Here is a 16534-nt window from a genome sequence, read left to right on the forward strand (position 1 = left end):
AAAATAAAAAGGCAAGCCTCCAATGGAGAAAATGGTGCACACTGTTTATCTGAGGAAGGACTTGTATCCAAAAATATCAGGAGCTTGCAATGATCATAAGACAAACCAATCAAAAGTGGACAAAAGGGGCACCTGGGTGGCTCAGTGGCTGAGCATCTGCCTTCGGCTCAGGGTGTGATCCTGGGATCCTGGGATTGAGTTCTGCATTGGGCTCCCGCAGAGAGCCTGCTTCTCCCTCTGCCTGTGTCTCTGCCTTTCTCTGTCTTTCTCATGAATAAATAAATAAATAAAATAAAAAACCCTTTTATTAAAAAAATGGACAAAAGATTTAAGTAGACATTTCACTAAATAAGGCACACAAATAGTGATAAGCTCATGAAAAGGTGCTCAACATATTCATTACCAGGGGAAATACATATTAAAATTATAGTGAGATCCTGTTACACATCCTCTTAGAGTGGCTAAAATGAAAGGCTGACCATACCACATGAGGTAGAGCACCTGGAACTCTCTGTGGGTGGGAAGTAAATTGCTACAGCCCCATGGAAAACAGTTGGGCGGTTTCTTAGAAAGTTCCTTACACACCTCCCATATGATCCAGCAGCCCACAGCCAGCTCTTTCCCCAAGAGGAAAGAAAACATATGTCCATATAAAGACATGTACACAAATGTTCATAGCAGCTTTATTTGTCATAGCCCCAAGCTGGACACAGCCCCAAGGTTTTTCAGCAGGTGAATGGGTAAATGAACTGTAGTTATATCCATACAATGGAATATTACTCAGTAATAGGAATTACTGAGACCTGCTCTAACATGGATGCATCTCAAAATAATGATCTCAAATGAAAGGAGCCAGGAAAAAAAAAAAAAAAAGTAATGCTTTATGATTGCATTTAACATAAAGTTCTAGAAAATGCAAGCTGGTGCATAGTGACAGCAGATCAGTGGTTGTTGGGGGGTGAAGGCAGGGGGTTTTCAGGGAGGGGCAGGAGGAAGTTTCTGGAGGTGATGGATATGGTTCATTATCTTATTTGCAGTGATGGTTTCATGGGTGTCTATCAGAACTTAGTAAAGTGTACCCTTTAATTATTTGCAGTTTATTGTATGTCAATTATATCTTAACAATGCTGTTTTAAAAAGGAAAAGGAGGCTGTAGCTCTACCAGCAACTCTTGGACCAGCTGAGGTGCCACAAGAAAGCCGCTGTCCTGTCCAGGGGAGGGGAGAGCTGGAATAGACTACCGGCTCCAGTGTCTCCCTGTATTTGTGTTTGTCCACCTTTGCCCCCATTTGCCCCTCCTGTTTGGGTGTGCCTTCCCGATTCTCCCCCTGGTTGAGATTCTACTGGTCTTTCTTAATCCAGAGGAGAAATCACCTCCTCCACGAAGCGTCCCAGGACCACACCTGGGTCCTGGGTACTTTCTTCACCTCACATATTTGTGCAGCATTTATTTTGTATGTTGCTACTCACACAGACCATCAACTGTGTGTCTTGCTTATTAGGGGACAAAAAAGTTAAGAAGGTTTCAGTCCAGCCTCAGTACTTGCTCCCTCAGGCTCTTTTGAGGCTTCCATAAGCGGTGCCTCTCATCCTGGCGCTTGGGTGAGACAGGGGTATGCATGTGCTAGTGTCTCTATTGTTAACCGCACCTCCACTTACCCAAGTGCATTGCCCATGAAAGCACCCTCCCCTCCACCCCCAGTCACAACACACTCTTGACTCTGTCCAGATCCCAAATCAGTCTACTCTCTCCTTCTCCATGGCCTGGCCCTAGGCCAGCTGGTACCATTCCCTGCCTGGATCACTCAAATAGCCTTGTCGCTGGTTTCCCTACGTCTCTCTTCCCACCATTGCCAACTGGTCTGTTCTCAACCCGGCGTCCAGAGGGACTCTTCTAAGACCTATGTCAGCATATGTCATTTCCCTGCATGAAAGTGTTATACAACGTTTCCCACTTGAGCTCACATTAGAGCCAAACCCAGTTGCTATGGCCTACGTGGCTGTGCCTGGACTGAGTTATGCTGACCTCACCGACCTGGTTTTGTGCTTTGCTTCCTTTGTACCCTCTGTGCCCACTGGGCTGGCTGCCTTCCCCTCTCCCTGGAGCACCTTCCCTCCCCTACCCACCTCTGTAGAGGGGCTTCTTCAGGGAGGACTCCCAACCACCTGTTTAAAGAGAGTCCCTCCTCCCTAGCTGCTGCAGCAGGTGCTCCTGTTTGTAAGTGTGCACCTATTTGCTTCACTAAAGTAATGACTATCTCTTCTACTCAGCTTCGCGCTCTAGGAGAGCAGGGAGCAAGTCTGCACTTAGGCTCTGTGCCATGTCTCCAGCGCTGGTTTCTCAATGCCTGTTTGTTGAATGACTGAATGACTCACTGACTCTCAGGGGAAGCTTTGAAGGGACTGGCTCTTTGCTGTATCCCTTGTCCTAGTGACCTTGGGACACAAGCCTCTATCTTTCTGCCTTATAACACACATTTCTGAGATCAGGATGGCTCCCTTACAATTTTGCCTATTTTATGCAGCAGTGTTTTTCCTCCGGAAAACTGCTAACTTGGTGATTCAGTCTTAACAATGGCACACACTACGTCTGGGGATTGTAGGGATGGGAAAATCTTTGTGTTGTCCAATAGATGGCATGCCTTACAGATGAGGGCATCTCTCTTGGCTTTGGAGGCCATCTCTCAGCCACGACACCTGCTTTGTGACCTCATCTGTGTTACGTTAATCAAATATTCCATGTTTATATTGATCATATGTACTTGCGGCCTCTCCTTAGCTCAGATTGTAAGCTTCCTGAGGAGAGACATAGTGGTTTACGCTTCCCTGTTCATGGGCCCAGATTGGGCACAGAAAGGAAAGGGGAGGAGAAGGGAGGGCCCCCATGATGTCTAGAGGCTCAGCTGTGAGAACTCTTGAACCACCTCATTTTGAGAGCTCAGGAGTTCTGGGCTGCATCTCAGTGCTGCTGCCCGCAAAATATCTTTGCTCTTGGGCCCTCCTCGGTGTGCTGTCCAGCTCTAGCACCCAGGGCTTGCCTTGCTCATGACACAAGCCCAACAGTTGTGCTAAGTGGGCCCTTCTCATCCTGCTAACCTGAGCAGATGCCTTACCCCGCCCTCTTTATCTCCCAGGGCTTAGAGCCCAGCCCCTGCCACTAGCCCTCAGATCTCTCCAGGCCACTGAGAAATGGTTTGGCCCCATGACTGGGGACACTGGCTGGGCTCAGGCCAATGGGGTTCATCCTGGTTAATTTATTTATTTATGTATTTATTTATTTGTGAGTTATGTGACTCTGGTGAGTTTTTTTTTTTTTTTTTCCCTTCAGAGCCTCAGTTTCCTTATCCATAAGATGGGGATGATAATAACATGTAACTTGTAGTATAGTTGTAAACAGAGGTTAGGGTACAAATATCGACAATGTGTACTGCATGAACCCTGGCCATCTGCAGGCTCAGGCACTAGCCTTTGGCGGCATTGGGGGAAGGGCTGCGTGGCTAGAGAAAGGATGTGCTTCTCACCGTGGGCTTGGAGCTTGGAGCAGCTATTTCCCAACCCAAATGGGAGTGAATCAGGTGCCCCTCCTGCACACCTTTGGAAGAGAATCAACATGATGGCTGCCAATCTACCTGCCAGATCTCTGCCTATTTCCCTTTCCAAGACTTCGGGTCACCCTCTTGCTTATTACCTGTAGCTGGTCCTACTGATGCCCGTGGCTGGCCATCCTCACTTCCTGCCATACCCACTTACCTGTGAGTTTTCTAGTCCTGGTAGCTGGGCTAAGCCAGTGCCCCCTGTTGGGGACATGTCTAGTCCCCAGGACCATTCTCTTTTCCACCTGGTCACCCTACCACCTCCTTGACCCTCAGCTTCACTCCTGAGCTGGATTCTGATGGGACAGTGCTCATTGTGGGAGGGGGAGACAGTGCCTTCTGGGATGTGAAAGCAGAGAAATGTTGCATTTCTTCTCAAGGTTGGAGAGAGCCACCCACAGAAGAGAGTTGGCTCGTGATTGCCAGACTGCCTGCACCCCCTCCGCACTTGGCTGCTGTCCTTAGAATTTCTGCTGGGGAAGGTGCTTGGCAAATTAATCCCCCAAATGCACAGAAATCTCTCCTGCCAAATTCAATTCTCCAACCAGCGATAAGTGCTTACCACTGGCTTGTGCAAGCAAAAACAAAGCACAAACCCAGCAGCAGGAGCTGTGGCATCAGGCTGGAGAATTTACAGCTCTTTGAAACCCTGCAGATCTGCACTTCACAAAGTTATCAAATGAATTAAAGGGCCAAGTAAAAGATGGGACTTGCAAGCGGAGGAATAGATGCTGCCGAGGAAGGGCTGCCCGCTTGGTTTCAGACCTTGTCAACAGACAGATCTGTCGTTAAGCCTTTATCTCAGGGAAACCTGCTCAAGAGTCCGGTGTCTGAGAGACTGATTTGGGATGGGGGTGGGGAGGGGGGGTGATGGTGTTAGCACACAGCCTGTCCCTTGTTTTGTGGGTCCAGGATGAGGAGAAAGGAGGGAGGAGAGGAGAAGCAGGGCCTGGATGACAGTGGGACACGGTGGAAAGAGCCCAGGCTTTGGAGGCAAACGGACTTGGGTCACAACCTCCACCACTTCTTACTTGCGTGAACTTGGCCTCATGGGTCCCACCTCGGAGCCTCGGGGGCCTCCTCTCTGAAAATAGGAACAGTGGTATTGTGCTAGCTGGTGCTGGTGCTTTGTCGGGTCTCTGGGCACTGATGGTTCTTGTGGCATCTGAAGTAAGCACCTGGGGATATTTGTTGCAGGGCTTTCTGGTTGACCTGAGAGCACACGTGGCAGGTAGGGAGTTAATGCTCTGGTTGTAGCCCTCAGCCTATGGCAGGTGGGCGCTCCCTGAGTTGTGCTCTGTAAAGTTCCGGTGCCCCCGCGGGGTGGGACCTGCCTGTCCACAGTGACAGTGTGCTCCACGATGTGCATCCTGTGTGGCCTTCTGTCCCTCCCTTGTCTCTCTTTCCCCTCCCTGACTGGTGCTCCCTGGGATCGCATCCTCAAAACGCTGCTTGACCTTGAATCCTTGAATCCTTGTCTCAGGGGCTCCTCCTGGGGGAATCCGACTTAAGACAAGGATAGTTTTGGGGGCAAAATGAGTAGTTACTAAAAATGATCAGTGAAAACCAGAGCGTGCAGTGAGGCAGCACCTGACCTGGCTGGGTGGGTGTCAGTCTCCTGTCCCTCACCCCACCTTCCCGAAGTCTCTTTCCCAGGAAACATCCACACAGTGAAGGCCTTTCTTGCAGGCTCCCTTGCTGGTGGCCTGTAGTCTTGGGATCCCTCTGGGGAGGGAGCGGGCGAGTGACTATCTCCAAGGCGGTCACCCCGATGCTTGGTACCCTGAGCCTCAGGAGGGTGTGAATCTCTTGCACAGGGGGTACAAGTGCAGCCTCTGGGAGTTCTTTTTGGGGCTAAACAGACTCAAGGATTAATTAGCTAATGCCTGTGGAGTGCCTCGGAAATGTCAAGTGCCGAGTGTGAAGTGCCATCACTTGAGACGGTTTTCCTCCTTAAGCCCGCCACGAAAGATGTGTCAATTACCGCAGTGGAGATGCTGTTGCTGAGGCTCCAGCCCCCAGTTGGGGCTCTTAACCAGGCAAATATTTATGGTCCCCGTAAGGCACCCGGGGCCTCCCGGGACCTAGGGGCTGAAGCTCACAGCCCAGCCTCTGGCCAAGTGCATGGGGGTTTGGGGAGGGTTGGTGGGCTCGTGGCTCCTCTGCAGCACCTCCTTGGGAACTTGGCTGCCCAGTATCCCCCCAATCCAGACCCCCCCACCTGTTCCAGGGCCATCCAGCCCACATGGCCAAGCCCAGAGGTTGCTCGTCAGTCCTTGACTGGTCATCCATTCAGAGCATGGGTCTGAGACCATCTTTTTCCCTCCCCAGCCTGTTCCTCCTCCTTCTGAGGGTGGCACCGTAATCCTCCCTACGCTGAAGGAGGCTTCCATCATTACCCCTGGTACCTAACCCCTGACCAAGCTGTTTAGACTCTTTCTCTATACTGATTAGGATGTCTGTCTCCTCTGTGCCCCCCATCGCCCCTGCCCTGGTTCAGGCTGTCATCCCCACTCTGCTCCCATTATTCCCATCACCTGATGGCTCTCCTAGCCTCCAGTCTTGATCTACATGTAGCCAGTGGAGGCTCATTCTGAAACTGTTTCAGTGGGATCCCTCTCTCAGCGAACATCCAGTGGCTCTCTATTGCTTATAAAATAAAGCTCAAACTCTTTGGTCTCCCTGGGGCTCATCGTGATAGGCCTCTAATCAACTTCTCTTGTCTTTTTTCCGACTGTCTCCTCCCACGTCTCCTCTGCTGCGGCCAGCCTGAACGTCCCCAGAGTTGGGGACCACTCGCCCACATGACTCACTCTCCAGTCCTCCCACTTCCTGTGTACTCCCCCATCTTTGCTGTCACTGGTACCCTTCCTTCTCCTTTATTTGGAGGGGAGGGACACCCTTCCTGTACCTGCACATCTGTGTTTATTTTTTAAAAAAGATTTTATATATTTATTTGACAGAGATAGCAAGAGAGAGAGAGAGAAAGAACACGAGCAGGGAGGCAGAGGGAGAAGCAGACTCCCCACAGAGCAGGGAGCCTGACTCAGGGCTCGATCCCAGGACCCCAGGACCATGACCTGAGCTGAAGGTAGATGCTTTACCCACCGAGCCACCCAGGTGCCCCTACATGTAGTTTTAGGGGACAGATCAAATATCACCTCCTTCTCCTCTCGCCTGCTGTGGCAATCTGATCTATGTCTCTACGTCCTCCAGCGATTTTGATTTTGTATTACAGTGATGAGCAGGGAGTTGGCCTCATGCCTCCTATATTAATGCTGTGTCTGTGAAGATGTTTTTGACAGCAAGTCTGGTGCTAAAATATAGCGATCCCTCAATCAGAGCAAAAGATGGTTGCTGTTAGCCCCAGATTGCCTATTGCCTGGTTTTTATCTAACTGAACGTGTATACGAGTATGTCCTGTCTCCTGGCCCTCAAGAGCTCCTCATACCTAATATTTTCCCTCCCTGCTGGCAAATATTAGTTGTTCAGTACTTGTTGCAATAATATGAACTTGTGGCTTCAGAGACTTGCAGGTATGTTATTAAGATGTGGCATCTCTCTTCTTTAGGACATATTTTTATAAGCTGGGTTGATGGGACGTTGCAGCTGGTTTCGGATTCTGTGGACAGAGGTCTGCTTGAAGTTCTGCTGATTTTCCGGGGTCTTCATGTCCAGTGCCTGGAAATGCTCTCTGCTGGGAGGGCTTGCATCAGGAAGGCAGGATTTGGAGACTGAGGCCCGAAGTGCAGGGAGCCAGGGTCAGGGTGGACAGGCGGTAATTTAAGTGTGGTAGAATCACTTTCTCAGCCACATGGGGCTGGGGGAGCTGGGAGTCTAGGTGTGTCATCTGACCCTACTTGGTCAGGCGGCAGGGACAGTGAGGAGGTGAGATCCAGCAGGCTCCATGGAAATATTTCTCTTCCTCCTGGAGAGGGAGGCATCCAGTTAGCCCAGACATTGGGCTTGGCTTGGGTTTCTCTCTCCCTTCCCCTCCTTTCTTCTTCTCTTCTTAAAGCATAATGGGGCGCCCTTGCCCTGTAGGATTTGTCTGGTCCCAGGAGAACCCTTTACTCAGCAGTAGGCTTCTATATGATGGTGCCCCTGGAATCAAGATACCTGGTATCCCTGTCAGGTCCTGACTCAATAATCTGAAAGCCTGTGGAGCAGATAAGGTCCCTGATTGGTTTTCACTTGCCAGTGTTTACAGGATATTGAGCGAACAGTTTAAAATTGTGAGACTTGGCATAAAATCTCACATTTCCGGGTTTGTTTATTTTATTATTATTTTTAAAGAATTGGAGGACCTCACAAAACTGCACTTCCTAGTCCTACAGGGCACTGCAGGCTGCAGCAGAGCAGTGGCTGCACCAGCGTGCCATGGGTATCGCCTGACGCTTACGCTCCTGACCTGTGGCCTGGCCTTAGGTTGCATTCAAGGTGACTATCATCAGTAGACCAGAGGGCCTACGCTATCAAAAAGTGAGGCCAGCACTGAGCTGTTTGTATCCAGATTATAAAATGTCAGAGTTGGAGAGACCCTTCTGGGACTTGGTTCTCATCTCTCATTTGCAGACAAGACCTGGAACTCAGAGCTGGGAAGGGACTGGCTAAGGCCACCCGGTGAGTTGATGGCCAGGTCTCCTTCCCCATAGCCAGAGTCTTTCCCGGTTACAGAGCACTCTTGTCTCCCCTTGCCTTTGTGTCCCTCATTTCATGGCCATCAGCTCCATTGCAGACCTGTGTAGGGAGGCTTGTGATGGGGAGGGCTGGGGAATAAAGGGTAGGGGAGGCCCGGGGCTGCTCGGGATAAAGGCTGAATGCAGGGGCGTTCAAAAGCCACTGGGCACTGAGCGAATTAAGCCATGCCTGTCTCCGTTGCCCGGGTACTCTTTATGCATTGCATAATGCCATTGTTCATTCAGAGCCAGGGGCCAGAATGAGCACTGCCTTTGCAGGTAGGCAGCCAGCGCCGGCTCTGCAGACAGGGAGCAGGAGAGGCTAGAATATTCCAGCTTGAAAGCAGCAGCTGTATAATAAAGCCAGGCTGGTTCGTCTCCGGGCCCCGCTGTCCCTTCTCCCTGCCTCAAAGTAGCAGCATGAATCAGTTCACTGCGGCAATGGTCCAGGCGATGTGACTTGCATCCCCATCAGCTACCTGATTGCGGTCCCTGGATGCACGAGGCGCTGGATGTGCCTGGCATACCAAACCACCCGCCCCTGCGCCGCAGCTGCCAGTAGCGAAGATCGCGGGCCCCACCCGGGCCCGTGAACAGAGCTGGGCATCCTGCAAGGCCACCACTGGCCCTTTATCTTGTCCAGGGCTCTGGGACAGTCACCGAGATTCTGGGGCTGCTTTTGACAGGGGGCCGCCAGCCTGTCTGAAAGATGCCCTGACAAGCCCCTCTGGTCCCCGGCAGACAAAAGCTTGAAAGGAGAGGAATTGCACATGGTCCAATGCTGCTGTTACTAATATGTTATTTTGACACACAATTAATTGCAATTTTGCTCTAAGCAAAGAGCTCGGGCCCTCGCAGGGGCTGCATGGCACAGTTCCGGCGGAATTTGGTCCTATGCAAACCTCATCCTTCCCAAAGGGCCGGGGGTCACCCGCTACCCACGACGATGCCACCTCTCTCAGGACTGGGTGTGGATTCCCAATCGGAAAGCATGCATGAGCCCACGCGGGGCCCAGCACGGGGCCAGGGAAACCACGGCGCCAACGGGGTAGAGCCCGCACAAAACCTTCCAACAGAGCCTGCGGAACAACGACCCTTCCTAAAATGGTGGCGCTGATCCTCCACTGACAAAAGACTGATTTGAGCTCTCCCCGGAGGTGGGATGAAGCGAACACACTGCCTTTTATCTCCTCGTCGCTTTGAGAGGGGAGACAACTGGTGCAGAGCGTGGTGGGGAGCCCTGGAGAAGGCGCTCTTGAATGAAAGGCATAATCTCCGGCTCCCCGAACCAAGAAGGGGGGTGACTTTTATCCCCCCACCACTCCCGGGCTGGCTCCCCCCATCCTGGAGGCATCTGAATGGGAGCGGGAGCTGCAAGGAGAGGCTCTGTTGCACAATGCCACACTATATTGCTTCTCCCCGGGAGCCCGGAGGAGGCCATGGGCATACGGCGCCTCACTTTGAAACCAATCCTCCAATCAGCTATTTAAATAAGAAATATAATCTCATTGAACACTGAGAGCTGTCGGTCTGAGACGCTTCCATTTACAAGGCACTTGAAGAAAGTCCCCAAAGCCCCAGTTTATCAGGACAGTCAGCTCACGGCTATTTACTGGGTGGGGGGGTAGGGGGAGAGGTGCTGGAGAAGGAGGGAGGAGAACTGAAGCTGGCTGTTGGAAATCCAGGCTGTCGGCAGCTCGAGGAGTGAGCCTATACCCCGCACACTGGCAGTGTGCACAGAGGAGGCAGGACGGTCCATGGGTTCTCAGAGACCCATCCAGGGTGATGCTCTGTGAATGGGCTGTGGCCTGGGGGGTGCCTGCCTGCGCCCGGGAGCCCAAGGCTAGCCTGCCACCCATTTGGAAACGTCCCCTTGAGTGCCTACTGAGTTCATCCCTGTGGCAGTGTCTGTCGGACGCCCTGGGGTTGTCAAGACCCAGTGAGGGAATTTCCCTAATAAGACTGGCCCTAGCGAGGAGCAGGATGCGGTGATGTGATGACGCCTGCCCCGCGGGGACTCAGGGCTCCCCCTCCAGGACCAGCTGTGTTCCTGAGCTCCAGCCTTGCCTCCCGGTGGATTCTGGCCACAGCCCTGTCTGGAGAGGGAGTCTGAGAAGCCTGTGACTGGGTTAATGGTGTGCTCCCTGGGCTTGATGGCTAGGACCCACGGGAATCCTGGTTCTGACACGCGCGGACTTTCTAATCCACATGTGACTTACTCACCTGGAGCCTTAGTTTTCCTCATCTGCATGATGGGTCCTAAGGAATAATGCCTGGCAGCTAGACTGTACCCCATACAGGATGGCTATCATTCTGTGCTAACGGAGGCCCCTGCCTCTGCTCATGGCTCTGGTCCTCGCATGGCATTTCTGTCAACAGCTCTGCCCCTTTTGCCTCATCTTGTTCGGCTCAATCTGTTCTTTCGAAGATCTATGATGTTGATGGTCTGTCCTGCGAGGGGCCAGGAAGGGGAGCTGGAAGGCTGCCTGGAGGAGGTGTGGATTGAACTGGGCTTGAGGGGTGGGAAGGATTAGAGGAGCAGAGGAATGAGGGGAGTAAAGAAAAGGCCTGGAGGGGCACCTGGGTGGCTCAGTGGTTGAGCTAAGCAGATGCCTTTGGCCCAGGGCATGATCCCGGGGTCCTGGGATCGAGTCCTGCATGGGGCTCCCCCACAGGGAGCCTGCTTCTCCCTCTGCCTGTGTCTCTGCCTCTCTCTCTGTGTCTCTCATGAATAAATAAACAAAATCTTAAAAAAAAAAAAAAAAAGGACAAAAAGGCTTGGAGGTGAGGATGAGCAGAAACGGAAGGTCAAGGGAGCCAGCCTGTGGGGAGCTGCCTGCTGGAGAAAGGAAGGAGAGTGGGCAGGAGCTGATGGCAGCCAGCCCCTCCTGTCTGTGTTGCTTCCAACCATCTGGGCGTCATTGCTCATCTCAGGATGGATTTGGCTTTGAGGCGCCCGGCATGGAGAAGCCTCTCTGGGGAAGCCACCCTGAGCTCGTGTGGGAGTCCCTCTCAGTCATGGGCAAGCGTGGCCCTGACGGTGTGCAAAGAGGAGCCTGGCAGCCCTGGACGGGCCCTGGGGGCAGCATGGAGACCAGAGCCCTCAGTCCACAGTAAGGAGACCAGAGCCCAGACTGGGCAGGGAGCTTCCTTGGGGTCACACAGCAAGGCAGCAGTGGGGCAGGCGGCAGCCCAGAGAGCCTCACACCTGTTACCATGGCCAGTCCTGACCGAGCACCTACTGTGTACCCGGCACCGTTCTAGCTCTTTGGATGTACGCATTTCCCTGTTTGATGTTACGACAGCCCTATAAAGTAGGCATTATTATCATCATCACCCGTATTTTGGGGGTGAAGAAGCTGAGGCCTGGAGTCGTTTGCCATCTGGCCGAGGTCATACAGCTGGGAAAAGGCGAGGCCTGGCCTCTGGCCCTGGAGGCTCTTCTGCCTCCTTGCCTTTGAGGGCGCTTGGCCCACTTCCCTCTCCTTTCCTGAAAGAACGTGTCCTTGTCAGAGACGAGGAAAGGAGGTCTCAGCCTCGGTAGGTATTCTCCTCCTTCCCCGCAAAGCACCTCAGTGCCCTCGGCGCTCCCCTCCCAGGGCATCAGGGAGCACCAGAAGGCGGGAGAAGGTGGCCGTGCCCTGCACCCCACTTGGCTGACTTCCGCTAAGCGTTTGATGCATTGGAGAAGAGCCGAGAGCCATTGTCCATGGAGGTCGCCACCCCCCCTCCCCCAAGGCCTTCCTGACTTGCACCTGAGTGGGGCCTCTGCCTGTGCTCGCCGCCCTGGGGAAGTGGGGGGCACAACAGGGGATGACACTGCTGAGCTGCCTGCCTGGGGCCGCTCCCCGCCTTCCCCGGGACGGGGGTCTGGAAGGAGCCACAGGCCCGGCTGGGTCATCCCAGGAGCACCACTCGCCGAATGCGAGGAAGTCCTTGCAGGTCTGATCTCGTTGACTCCTTGACCACTGACAGGTCTGTTGAGCTATGGTTTGATGGACGTGGAGCCCGGCATTCGAGAAAGTTTGGTCGCTTGCCACTCTGAGGGTGCTAGAGCCACACTCAGCTCAGGTGTGTGAGGTCAGGGCCCCCTCACCCCTTCTCCACTCTGGGGTGGGCTGGGGGAGGACAGGTGGGGTCAGGACCCCCTCATCCCTTCTCTACTCCGGGGTGGGGTTGGGGAGGACAGGTGCTCAGCAGGGAGGTGGAGGTGCAGTGCCTCAGGAAGATGGCCCTGGCCAGGGCAGGTCTGAGGGCTCCAGAGCAGGATGAGACACAGGACAGCTGTCCGTGGGGGGTGGACCCCGTCCTGTGAGAACCTGACTCCTCCTGGCATCTTCCACCACCTGTTTCCCGTTCCCTGAGTGGCCAGTCTCTTAGCTCTCCCTGTTGACTGTTGTCAAATCCCCAATCCCCCTCTGCTGTCGTGGCCTGCTTGCAGTAGACTGCTCCAGCTCCTTGTCCCAGAGCCCACATCCGCTTGCTCGCTCCTCTCCTGAAAAACCTTACCTCCTCACGTGGGGTAAAGCCCACAGGTCTTATGTGGTCGGTCTCACAGGGCTCCTGCCCTCTATAGGCCGTGCTTGCCCCTCACCCCCGTGCTTGCCCCTCCCTCCCTGCTCAGGCTGCTGTCTCTGCTCCTGCTTTGCTCTCAGCAGAGGCACCGTCTCACACCTCACTTGGGCTAACTCCTGTTAATCATTCAGACCCCAGCTTAGATGTGAGCCCTTCCAGGGAGCCTTCCCTGATATGCCAGGCCGGGCTTAGGAGTATTTGTGCTTCCCTATTTGTGTTTCCCTCCCTCACGGCACAAACCACACTGTCCCCAGTTGCTTCCCTACTTGTCACCCTCTAGGGCCTGTCAGCTCCAGGAGTGTGTCCTCCTGACCCCTGTTCCTCCAGGACTTAGCCCGGGACTTGTTCTGGAGCAGGCACTGTATGAATGAATGACTGATGTGATGAATGAATGACACCTAATAAGGCTAAGAACGAGGCCCCGAAGGTATGACAGGGGTCAGGGGCTCCAATCTGGGTGACATCCCTGCAGGAGGAAGTGGTGTGGTCTTTGGGGTTTGAACACCTAGATTTAAAACCAGACCCTGTTGCTCACAAGCCGTGTGTCCTTTGGTTTGGCCTCTTTGAGCCTCGGTTTGTTCACATGCAACACAGTGGTGATAGTGCCTCCTTTGTGGAGACAGGCCCTGGAGATTGCGTGTGTAGCACCTAGCCCCATGCTGGGCCTGGAAGAGCATAAGGTAGGGCCCCCTCTGGGGACTGAGCAGGGTGCCCAGGCCTACCTGCTGGGCATGAGGCTGGGGCCAGGCTGGATGGCTTCTCTGAGACCAGGAGATGCAGCTGGAGGGCCTGCGCTCTGCAGTCAGGAGGGCCTTGAGGCCTGGATCCAGAAGGAGAGGCCAAGAGGGAGACACAGGCATGCAGCTCCCCTCCCTGCACCAAGGCTGGCCTGCTGAGGCTGGGCTCTCACTATGTAGCCCAGGTTAGAACTGGCTGGACACGGAGGTGTCCCAGTGAGGGGAAGCCGAGGCCCAGGGAGTGGGGTATCTCGCCCAGAGCGTTTGGAATAGCAGAGTGTGCAGGAAGGGGAGGCTAATAAATGAACCAGCACTTATTATCACTATTGTGAGGCAGGCACTTTGTTGTTGTTGTTTAGAGAGGGAGAGGAGGGAGGGGCACAGGGAAAGGAAGAGAGAATTTTTTTCTTTTTTAAAGATTTTATTTTAGAGAGAAAGAGAGCAAGGGGGAGGGGCAGAGGGGGAAGGAAAGATATGGGGCTGGATCTCACAACCTTGAGATCATGACCTGAGCTGAAACCAAGACACAGACACTTAACCAGCTGAGCTACCCAGGTGTCCCAAGGGAGAGAGAGAAAGAGAGAGAGAGAGAGAGAGAGAGAGAGAGAGACTTTTAAGCAGGCTCTATGCCCACTACAGAGGTCAACACAGGGCTTGATCTCATGACCCTGAGATCATGACCTGAGCTGAAATCAAGACTTGGACACTTGATGGCCTGAGCCACCCAGGTACCCCGTGAGGCAGAGACTTTTAGTCTTACTTAATAGAGTGATTCTGGGTCGGAGGTGGGGGGGTGGTTTCCTGCGTGGCTCAGTTGGTTATCTGCTTGGCTCATGATCTCAGGGTCCTGGGGTGGAGCCCTGTGTTGGGCTCTGTGCTCAGCATGGTGTCTGCTTGTCCCTCTCCCTCCCTCCCTCCCTCTCTCTCTCTGCACCTCCCCCTGCTTGTGCTCTCTCTCAAGTAAATAAATAAAATCTTTAAAAAATATATGGTGATTCAGTGCCATAGCTTTAATGTCAGGCGCCCCTGATTCTGGGGGGAGATGACTGTCCATATGTTGTGTAAAATGGGTGTGCAATGGTCCCCCCTCAGCTATGGCAGAGAGGTCGGGGGACGTGTTGTGCAAAAAACTCCCAGCGCCGCCAAATATAAGCCTACTGTGGAAGGCTGGGGCAGATCTTATTGTCCCCATCTCCAGATGATGACATTAAGCCTGGGGAGGTGAAGCGGGGAGCCTAGACCACTGTGGGCCAGAGGAACAAATGACCTGGTCCAGCTACAAGCCAGGGAGTCAGGCCTCCAGAGCCACCAGCGTCCTGCACATGGTGGGGGAGTATTTTTCTCATCACCTTCACATTGCATTTCTTAAAGTGGGAAATTCCACATCGGGTGCCTCATCAATCATTTCTGTGAGCTCAGCTCCGTGGAAAGCATGGAAAACATTTATATTTGCGGCTCAAACTGTCGAAAATGTAAAACAATTTAAATAATATTAACATTTTAACAGCCTCCACTCAGGGCTCTGTGAAATTAACCATTATCTCTTGGAGTGTTTGTTAAAATCCAGCAGCGGGTGAGTGGCGAGGCCCTGTGCGCAGCTGGGTGGTTCTCAGGGCATGGGCGCAAAGGCCTTTCAATTGGGCTGGGTGCTGGAGGCAGAGATGACGTGCCCTCTGCCCTCCCGTGGTGGAGGAGGTACTCGGGAAGATGTACACCGGACTGGGGAATGTGCTATACGCGAGAAGGGAGTGCTGGTGTCCTGGGAACACTGAAGAGGGAATCAGGAGCAGTTCCTGGAGGAGGAAGCATCTGTGCTGACCCTTGGCACCAGGCAGTCACCTGAACATGGGGGCAGGTCATCTCCAAGGCCCAGCCTTGCATTAAACCTTAAGAGCCAACCTGGCAGTGAGGAAGAAGGGGCTCCCGAGTGGTGGTGGCTCTGTCTGGTGCTGTCCAAGCCCTGCACACTGATCTGGGAGACAGATGAGAGGATGATTGGAGTAGACGCTTGCTGGGCAGTTGGGTGGCTGGGTGAGAAGGCCAGAAAAGCCAAGATGGAGTGGAAGGATGATGTTGTTTTCAAATAATGGGGTTTAGGGATGGATTCTTTGATGATTTAAGTAGGAGCAACTGGGCTTTGTAGGTAGGTGTTAGGACTTTTAACTTGTTATCTCCTTCCCTAAGAATGCATGGTGAGCAACCTGTTCTGGGGGTGTCAATCAGATGGTGGGTAACACACCCGGGACTTGCATAAGGGGTTCATTCCTGCAGGGGACATCTGTCCAGCCCTGCTGTGGAGCAGGCCTGGCTAGACACTGTCCCATTGAAAGAGAGCCAGACCTGCTGGTCGTCCTTTAATGGACTGAGCTGTGTCTCCTCAAATTCATATGTTAATCCCTGAAGTGACTGTATTTGGAGCTGGGGCCTCTAAGATGGTAATTAAGGTTAACCAAGGGTGTCAGCACGGGCCCTAATCCAATAGGACTGGCGTCCTTATAAAAAGAGGCATAGACACCAGAGATCTCTCCCTCCCCAAGGATACACGGAGAAGAGGCCACGTGAGGAGAGAGAAGCTGGTGACCTACAAGCAGGGAAGATAGCCCTCGAGTGGAACTTGATCTTGGACTTCAAGCCCCCAGAACTGGGAGCAAAGAAACTTCTCTCATTGGAGCCACTTGCTCTGTGATACTTTGTCAGGTCAGCCTGAGTGGACTAACGCGGTGGCTTATAGTTTGGTGCCAGAGATGCTAAGGTTGCTAATTATAATGCAGCACAATACAGGCCGGGGCGGGGTGTGTGTGCGGTGGTAGACATAGGGAGGAAGCACCTGCTTCTGCCAGGTGGGCATCAGGGGAGGCTCCCTGGAGGAGGCAGAGGGTGCTGGAGGTAGTTGTAGAAGGACTAGAAGGCGTGAGTCCTAAGGACGAAGGAGAGGGCACAGGGAGGGATG

General features: G+C 53.2%; 1 long non-coding RNA gene across 1 annotated transcript in view; it reads left to right on the forward strand.

Moving 5' to 3' along the window:
- The window catches only part of LOC111095507, an 82310-nt gene extending 66033 nt beyond the window's left edge, over window positions 1–16277 (forward strand). The window contains exon 4 of the long non-coding RNA XR_005358013.1: window positions 16122–16277. This is a non-coding gene — a long non-coding RNA (uncharacterized LOC111095507). The remainder of the gene's footprint in view (window positions 1–16121) is intronic.
- The last annotated feature ends 257 nt before the right edge of the window (window positions 16278–16534 follow it).

The sequence above is a fragment of the Canis lupus genome, chromosome 4, assembly GCF_011100685.1.
Source record: "Canis lupus familiaris isolate Mischka breed German Shepherd chromosome 4, alternate assembly UU_Cfam_GSD_1.0, whole genome shotgun sequence".
In the NCBI taxonomy this organism is placed as follows: Eukaryota; Metazoa; Chordata; class Mammalia; order Carnivora; family Canidae; genus Canis; species Canis lupus.